The following is a 10,000-nucleotide window of genomic DNA, read 5'->3' as shown; positions in this document are numbered from 1 at the left end:
AAAGAAGGAGAATGGGGGAAGACTAATCATAACGAGACGTGTACGATAATAAAATCTGTAATGACATTTTTATTTTGCCACGTGGACATAGAGCTCTCTCTTTACGATATCGTTAAAATGCACCTATGTACGTTGTTCAATTTCGTAGCACGTAACAATTCCGGAAATAAATTTTCTCGAATAAGGGAATTGATTCGAACTGCTACTCGGTAAAATCGTTGATGGTTTTGAGATGTTCGAAAAACGTCAGGTTCTACGTCGCGTGACGAACGCGATTTGTCACTCAATTTCGTTGACGTCTCGTCCTGTACGTCGGATGTTGTCGCGGAAAAATGGCGCGGATTTTTCAATTGGACACATTTTTAACACGTCAACAATGGATTGTCCTGTTTCAAAGGTCGATCGAAAAAACAAAAAGGGAAGAAAAAAGAAAAATAGAAAAGAATAGGAAAGACAGAGAAAAAGAGAGAGAGAGAGAGAGAGAGGAGAGGGGGGGAGTGTTAAAAAGGAACAAATAGAGTAAGAAAGAAAAAAAAGAAGAAAAAGAAAAGATAAGCGAGATAAAGATAAAAAAAAAAGGTAATTCGCAGGAACGAAATTATATATACATATATATGAAAAAAAAAAAAAAAAAAAAAAAAAGAAAGAAAAGAAAATAGTTCTATGCGAGTGCAATCAAATCGTCATTTCAAATGATGGATTTTAACATTTTCATCGTACGAAACAATTTAATCGTTTCAATCGTTGATCAGATCAATTAATCGTTTAGAAATCGATTAAACGAAACGTGTTAATTTATCGATAATCGAAACGATAAAAGGAATAATAGGGAAAGACGATGACGACGACGACAAGCGAGCGAACGAACGTGCGAATAGAAACGTTCGTTAAGATGAATCATTAAATTACACTAAAAGAAAAGAAAAATCGTATTATTGCACTATTATTGCTTGTATATAAATACAATATTATACTTCGGTCTAACGCAATTGTATACGTTCGATCACAGAAATATTTAGAAAATTTTCTTTTCCAATGAAATTACATTATTTACGTTCAAATTAATAAAAATAAAAAAACAAATGGGTTAAGGAATATTTAAAAAAAAAAAAATATGAACAAATTGATACGTTTCAAGAAAGATATGCGAAGAAATGAATCAAAATGTTGCTTTTCTTTTCTAATTATTTAAAAATGATAGAAAATGTCAAATGAGAAATTTTTCTTCTTTTCTTTTTGTATAATTATTATTTCATGAACTATTATGAAAAAAAAAAAAAAAAAAAAAAGAAGAAAAAAAAATGCGCATCTCTCAATATTGTCAAAATCAAATGATATTGTAACATTAATATTTATTGCAAGACCTTTAAAATCGTTGATTAATAAAAAATATAATAGAAATGATTGATCGTTTGCGAATATATCGTCAGGATATGTACATACGATCATATTTATAAAAATGCGTATACTCGTTCATTATAAAAAAAAAAAAAAAAAAAAAGAGAGAGAAAGAAAAAAAAGAAAAAACCAAAAAAAGAGGAAAGAAAGAAAAAAAACTCTTGAGATAAAAAAAAAAACGGACGAAGAAATCCTAATTCTTTAAGAGAAAGAAATCACTTTGTTTTTATTTATTTCTTTTTTATCTTTCACATATTTCACAAATCATAATAAATTATTTCACGTCAGATCAAACATTTTTTTTTACGATTTCGAATGAAATTTAAATATTTCTGTAAATGACTTGTACGTTTTTGCATAGATATTCGACGATATGTAATTCGAATGTAATTCAAGATGGATTATAAAAAGAATTGATGGGATAAAAGAGAAAGAAGAAATTAGAGAGCGCAAGGGCGAACGAGCGAGAGAGAGAGAGAGAGAGAGAGAGAGAGAGACAGAGAGAATACGCGCGAAAATTTTTAATATTTTCAAATGATCGTTGTTCATTACTCGCAAAGATAGATCATCGTTAATTCGATCATAATATCTTTCGAGAAACGTACAGTGACAACAAATATGTACTACGTCCAAAATACATTTCTCTTTTCTTTTTTCTTTTAAAACATATTTCTTTAGGTTCTTACGAATTCGTTAAAAAAAGAAAAAAAAAAAAAGGAAAAAAAGTAAAGAAAAAAATTAGAAATTTCGTCAGAATTTATAGAGAGACAGAAAGATAGAGAGAGAGAAAGAGAGAGAGAGAGAGAGAGAGAGAGAAAGGATGAAAAGAGGAGGAAGAAAAAGAAAAAAAAAAACCCCGCTCTCACCTGATTCATCATTTAAATATCATCATTTAAAAATAAGTAATCTATAGTTAACGATGAATATTGAATATATACAAGTACTTGGTGTCCGAATATTTTTTTCTCGATCGATATTAACGAAATTAAAAAAGAAAAAAAAAAAAAAAAAAGAAAAGAAAAGAAAAAAAAAAAGAAAATCGTAAAGGTTCTACTTGTTTAAAAGTGATCAAGGACACGTTTTTAGAATGGCCTAAAATAATCAGGCAAAATAGAGATTATTAAAGTATTAAACGTGCCATAAGAATCACGATATATTCAATAACTTATCGCGAAATGTATAGTTACACGCACGAGTAACAATTTTCCAAGAAAGCTTATGGAAAAGCCAGCCTTGGGTAAGAAAAATTACGTTGGGGTCGTTGATAGGATGAAGGGAGGATTGTGGGTGAGGCTAAAATCGACCGGGGTTAGGAGTTACCGGGGGGGTTAGAGGAGGTTAAATAACACGAAAGAGAAAGAGAGAGAGAGAGAGAGAGAGTGAGAGAGAGTGAGAGAGAGGGAGGTGGGGGAGGGAGGGGTTGGTAAAGTCTGAAATTCACTTGTGTTCGTATAAGAAGATCCGAAAAACCCCTTGTGAAACGACCCGTGGTGGTTGGTTCTACCGTCGTCACTGTAAATATTATCTCGCATATAAAAAGTAAACGATCATTGTATAATCTTTCCGTGGCGCGAATAAACGAATGGAGAAATTTCTATGATCATCCCTATCCTTGCATACAGGGAGCTTTGTCGTGAACTAAAGAAGAAAGTAGAGATAGATAGATAGATAGATAGATAGATAGATAGAGAGAGAGAGAGAGAGAGAGAATGAAAGAGAAGAAAATAGAGAGAGAGAGAGAGAGAGAGAGAGAATGAAAGAGAAGAAAATAAAGAGAGAGAGAGAGAGAGAGAGAGAGGAATAGATTCATTTAATGAATATAATTTTGCAAAAGGATTCGAACGTACATGTGTACTAAAAGCTACTCCCGAATAACGAGGCAATAGTTTTCTTCGTCATATTTGAATAACCACCACATCTATTACAACCCCGCCGGCCCTCATCCATCCCTCCCATCCATGATCTCTCGTACCAACATGATTTTTGTTATCATTGTAACCAGTGTAATTTCACATCAAAGGCATATCGCACGCGATACGAAGTAATACATTACCACGTAATATGTTGAATATAATTTTCATTTCAAGCTTTATAAAGCAGAGTTTTCAACGTTTGCAGAAAGATAATCAGTTTCGAAAATTTATACGTATGTACATCTTTGTACCTATTAAAGTGCTTGTACGCGTTCGTACGCGTATTTGTGTGTGCGTGTGTGTGTGTGTGTATGTGTGTATGTATGTATATGTGTCTGTGTTTTTGTGAAAGAGAGAGAAAGAAAGAGAAAGAGAGAGAAAGAGAAAGAGAGAGAGAGAGAGAGAAAAGATAAAGAGAAAGGATAGAGAATATATCCTGCTTTATTTGAGAAATTCATAGTTGTACGAATTAACGAGCATTACGGTAAATTCTCTGCTTTCACGAGTCAGAGCTAAGTTACTTACTAATTACAAATCTCTGTTTCACGAGATTCGTACATCCACACATACTATATATCTTATATATATATATATATATGTATGTATGTATATATATGTTAATAATAGGACGTATAATAATTATTCTTAGAAACTATGGTAATTTAAATTGGAAATATCCTTTATAGGTTAATGGTCTCTCTCTTTCTCTCTCTCTCTTTCTCTCTTTCTCTCTCTCTCTTTCTCTTTCTCTTTCTCTCTTCTCTGTCTTATCTTTCGCTCTTTCTCTCTATTTCTTTCTCTCTGTGTGTCTCTCTCTCTCTCTCTCTCTCTCTTTCTCTTTCTCTTCCTCTTTCTTTCTCGCTTCTCTTCTTTCTCTTTCTCTTTATGTCTCCTATGTGATACGAGAACGATCAAACGGTCAAAACTGCTTTATTGCTATCGATATCTCTTTTACGACGTGTCCAATTATAATCGATCCAATTAATTAAATTTACTTTTTGATTTGGAATTTTTGAAAATTCCAACGGAGATAGATACGGTGTAAAATTGGAAATTTTTATATAACACTGTGGTCCACTTACGTATAAAATTTTCTTTAATGCTTCTCGTGTCTCGCTATGGTGACGACGATGGTGATATAAAAAAAAAAAAAAAGAAAAAAAAAGGAATAAATAAATGAAGAAAAAAAAAGAAAAAAAAGAGGAAAGTAAATAAATAAAAACAAAGGAAACGAATAGTCGCCAATGGTTATTTACAATCGAAAATACGGTCATTTTGAATTCAAGGACATTCGTGCTAAGTTCGGAAATCATAATTCCACGTTATATCTACTATCTCATGAATTTTACCAATCAGATTATTGATCATCAGATTTCAAATCAGAAATTGCTACCTGCGACCGTTCGTCCCTCGTAGCATGAATTATCATATCGCACTCGATCTACATACATATATATATATATATATATATATATATATTCTTAGGTACATACATACATACATACATAAATACATACATACATGGATACATATATGCGTATATGCAATATACATGCAATCGTACATACGTAAGTACTTACATACAGTGTCTATTCGCATATCCATGAAATCTTTTTCTACCAAACTAGAGAGAAAGAGAGAAAGAGAGAGAAAGAGAAAAAAAAAAGAAAAAAATCGAGAAAGAAAGAGAGAGAAAGAGAGAGAGAGAGAAAGAGAGAGAGAGAGAATAACCACAAGTTTACCTTTAACCTTTCCGCACGCTTATACATACATACTTATATAGAGCGAGAATGTTTTGTTAGTTCGATATCGGTCAAATAAAAATAATAATTAGATTATATTTCGAAAGAGAATTAAATCCACCTTTTAACGAATGATTTATTTCTCTCGAGAAATCTTTCTATTATAACAAAATCGTTATAACGTATCCATTATCGATTTAATATTCTAGTCGAAATAATAGAAAGATCGTCGTCATAATTTATTGACAACGAAATAACAATCGAAAAATGATATTCATACGTATTCCCCCATCGTATCCATACGTATTGTTTGATTCATTAATATTTTATAAATTTTACAAATCTCACGTGAGAAAACATTCATTTGAGAATATTCATTTAACGATACTATGTTATCGAAAAACGAAAGGTACAGCAAGAGAGAGAAAAAGAGAGAGAGAGAGAGAGAGAGAAAGAGGGGGGAAAAGAGAGAGAGATAAATTTAATAGATAGAGATGAAAATGAATTGAAAGAAGAAAGTCGGTGTCAAATATAAATATCATCGTTTCATCTAATCGCAATTAATGCGATCTTTTATATATAAATCAGAAGAAATAAGCGAGACGACGTCGATCCTCTTTGTAATTTGTAAATAGCTTTTTCTGTATATTAATTCGAAAGATTGAACGTATAGACTCGAGGCACATAGGTCGAATCAATTTCAAAATGATCTTGACAAAAATATTTTTTCTTTCTCTCAAGATGCGTGTCTGTGTGTGTGTGTGTGTATGTGTGTGTGTGTGTGTGTCTATTAATTACATGTGCAGAAAAAATAAAGAGAGACAGAGAAAGAAATAGAGAGAGAGAGAGAGAGAGAGAGAGAGATAAATAAATATAAAGAAAGAAAGAGAGAGAGAGAGATAGAGAGAGAAATATATATAAAAGCATGCCTCGAGTCAACACGAAGGACTGGTAGTTGAACGAAGAGAAAAATATGATCTTCGATTAATCGTATGACATGAAAATTAATGTTAGACGGCGATATGCGTATGTTTTAGCAAACACTAATCGAGGATGTTATTAAAAATCACTAAGTACTATTTAATGTACATATACATAATAATATTGTAACGGTAATAATAACACGATATGATTTATCGTTTATGTTGATCCGATTGTACCAGAATTCGTAAGAGGAATTAAATACTAAGGATTATTCGTGGGAGAGATATTATTGACTTTTTTGTTTGTTTTTCCATTTCATTTTATTTTATTTTATTTTATTTTATTTCTTTGTTTTATTTTTTCCTTTTCATTTAGATCTCGAACAAATTGATTCCTTTTTAATATTAATAAAATCCAAACACACACACACACACACACACGCGCGCGCGCACACACATTAATTACAGACAATGTATCTCCCATTGATTCACCAATAATTGATTTTCTTTTTCTTCTTTTCTTTTTTTTTTTTTTTTTTTTTTTGTTTATTTTTCTTTTTTTTCTTTTACAAGCAAATTTATAATTTCATTATTACTTCCATTAAAATAATAATCGAAAACGAGATCGAAAATTGAACGCTCATGGATCTCGAATCTCGATCCTTCTCCCTTTTCCCTGTCCCTCCTTTCCGCCCTTCATTCATTCATCGGCAGGACACAAAATAATTCACATTCACAAAAATTACAGCGTCCGTCTGATTCGCAAACGACGATCCAACGAGAAACGATAACATTTTCCTAATTTTATTTTGCGGTTGTAAATAGAAAAAAAAAAAAGAAACACAAAAAAAAAACAAAAAGAAGCAACAAGAAAAAAGAAAAAAAAAAGAAAGATAGAAAAGAAAAGAAACAAAGCTCCTTTTCCTTTCGAGGTAATCGATAAAAGAGATCTTTTCGTGGGAATCGTTAAAAAAAAATGTCGCTCACGCGACGAACATTGTATATCCGTCGACTTAACGACAGATTTATCGTCGTGGAGTCGTTCTCTTTATCTGATCCTAGCTTACCTAGGCAGAGTAAAAGGAACGTAAAAAAAAAAAAAAAAGAAAAAAAGAAAAGAAAGGAAGAAAAAAAAAGGAAGAAAGAAAAGGAACGGTGAAACTAAACAGGAATGATGAATAAAACTACGTGGGAGTTCAGCGATCACGAGAATTTTAACGTTTACTTAGTTTAACATACATTCGCCTGGTAAGTACGTTTGATCTTCTTATTGTAAATAAATAAATAAATAAATAAATAAATATATATATATATCGAATATTAAATTCTTATGTTTAAATATCTTTTTCTTTTTAAAAAATTTAAGAAATATTTTCTATTTAAATAATTTCTCTTACTTTAAAATTCCTCTTGAATATTAATTAAATAAGATAATAATATAATTAAATATTTTAAAATTCTTAATATTTAAATAAATATTAATTATTTATCTGTTATAATTTATAAAGTAACTATCCAATCACATTCTCAGTTATAATAAGAATAATTGTAAAAATTTATTTATATATATATATTATAATATATGACATAATATCTTAAATTATTTATTTATTATGATAATAATTATTTTTACCATATTTAAATTCTTAAATTCTTAAATAAATAAATAAATAAATAAATAAATATATATATATATCGAATATTAAATTCTTATGTTTAAATATCTTTTTCTTTTTAAAAAAATTAAGAAATATTTTCTATTTAAATAATTTCTCTTACTTTAAAATTCCTCTTGAATATTAACTAAATAAGATAATAATATAATTAAATATTTTAAAATTCTTAATATTTAAATAAATATTAATTATTTATCTGTTATAATTTATAAAGTAACTATCCAATCACATTCTCAGTTATAATAAGAATAATTGTAAAAATTTATTTATATATATATATATTATAATATATGACATAATATCTTAAATTATTTATTTATTATGATAATAATTATTTTTACCATATTTAAATTCTTAAATAATATTCGATTATGTAATACAATATGTGACATATCTTAAATTATTTATTTATCAGGAGAATAATTACTTCGTTTAAATATTTATATTTTATTATATTTTTTTATTCCGCTTCGTGTATTGTATACTACGAAGGAAAAAGTATATAAATACCATTCATGCATATATGTAATATGTTAAACGTGACTCTTAAGAAGTAAATACATACGTACGCTATTTTAACTGTAACACGTGATAAATTTACATTTTACAAGACTACTAAGAACGGTGTCTCCAGAATTTTTCTTTTTCTTTCTCTTTTTCTTCTTCTTTTTTTTTATGAGATATCGTATTATTATGAAGAGAGGGGGAAAAAAAAAGAAAGGACAGAAAAGAACTAGGTAGGTATGTTATTACGTTGAAAGAAGACAAAAGAGAGAAAAAACAAAAAAGAAAAAAAAAGTAGAAAAGAGAAAAAAATAAGAAAAGATAAATTACTCGCGATGAATTCGATATCTCAATGGGAACAAAGAAATTATCTCGAAGATAAACAATTTCGATATCGTAGTATTTTACTTTCTCGAATATTGTTTACTCTGTCTTACAACCAATTTTTTCTTCTTTACTATATCGATCAATCCAAATGAAATATATAGATATTTAAACGAAATATCCTATATATATAAAAACACACATACACACTCACATATACATACACACATATATATATATATATATATATATATGTATTATATATAGATAAATAAAAAATTTAAATATGCAAATCGGTAGAAATATTCGTTGTGGATTACTACTATTAAGTATAATCTTGCACTTGCATAGCTTTCATTCTCTCAAGTATGGTGATGCGCGCGCACGTTGTGGTATAATACTTGATAGTGCTATCCTCCGTAGAATATATAGAGAAGAGAGAGAGAGAGAGAGAGAGATAGTCATTTGCATGGCCGTTACTCCCTCGAGATGCGATACTGGTTTGCGCTTACATACACGCGTCGATAAATAGTATCACTGAACGTATATGTTAGATAGACAAAGACATATCTAGAGTACATAGACCTAGCCATAGATAGAGATAGAGAGATAGAGAGACAGACAGAGAGAGAGAGAGAGAGAGACAGAGAGAGACAGGGAGAGAAAATGCTTTTGTAAGAGCAACACGCTTCATCCTACTGAGAGCTATTTACGTTCGTACCTATTATGGCATCTATAGTATACACGCACACGCGTAACAATGTATTAGATACATAGTTATATACATAGAACTATGTCGACAAGTTAGACGGCCATTTCTCACGGCTTACTGTGCGAGCTACTTAGCGACACTTAAACTGCAAATATCTTGGCTCCGTTACATACCCTATGCCATTTAGTTGATTCAAACGTAGGGATAATGTTCGAGCTTAGTGAGGGACCATAGTGAATCGAAATCGATTTTCTAATAGACTTAGAAAGTAAAACAATACGAACGAGAGATAGATAGAGAGAGAGAGAGAGAGAGAGAGAGAGACAGAGAGAAAGAGAGATTAAGAGAGATAAAGATGGAGAAAGAGAGAGAGAGAGAGAGAGAGAGAAATCAGTTCAGTAATAAAATTAATGTCTTCTATCGTACGATTTAATACTTCTAAGTTAAATTGAAAATTTGATTGGGTAATTTTTGACAATTTCTCAAGTAAGACGTAGCCACGATGTGAAATCTTGTAAAATTCTGACAAATCATACGTATAAATCTTACACGTGTTAAAATACTTTTTAATTTTTACGAATTAATAGATAATGGCGAACGATAATTGTCGTCATCGATCATACAACTTTTGTCTTTAAGAAATATACGTCGTTATCGTTATCGTTAACAAACTAGATTTGTCACAATCGTCGAAAAAAATCTTTTTGTTCGTAATCTTTTTAACACGATCAGATTTGTTTTTAATTATTCTATGCACATTGAAATTGTTTTTCCTCTTTCGTCGTGATTACTTTGTACGCGATTTGTT

The sequence above is a fragment of the Vespa mandarinia genome, chromosome 14 (genome assembly GCF_050613455.1).
Source record: "Vespa mandarinia isolate Hongniang chromosome 14, ASM5061345v1, whole genome shotgun sequence".
In the NCBI taxonomy this organism is placed as follows: Eukaryota; Metazoa; Arthropoda; class Insecta; order Hymenoptera; family Vespidae; genus Vespa; species Vespa mandarinia.
The sequence above is the reverse complement of the archived record's forward strand: the minus strand, read 5'-3'. Positions refer to the sequence as shown.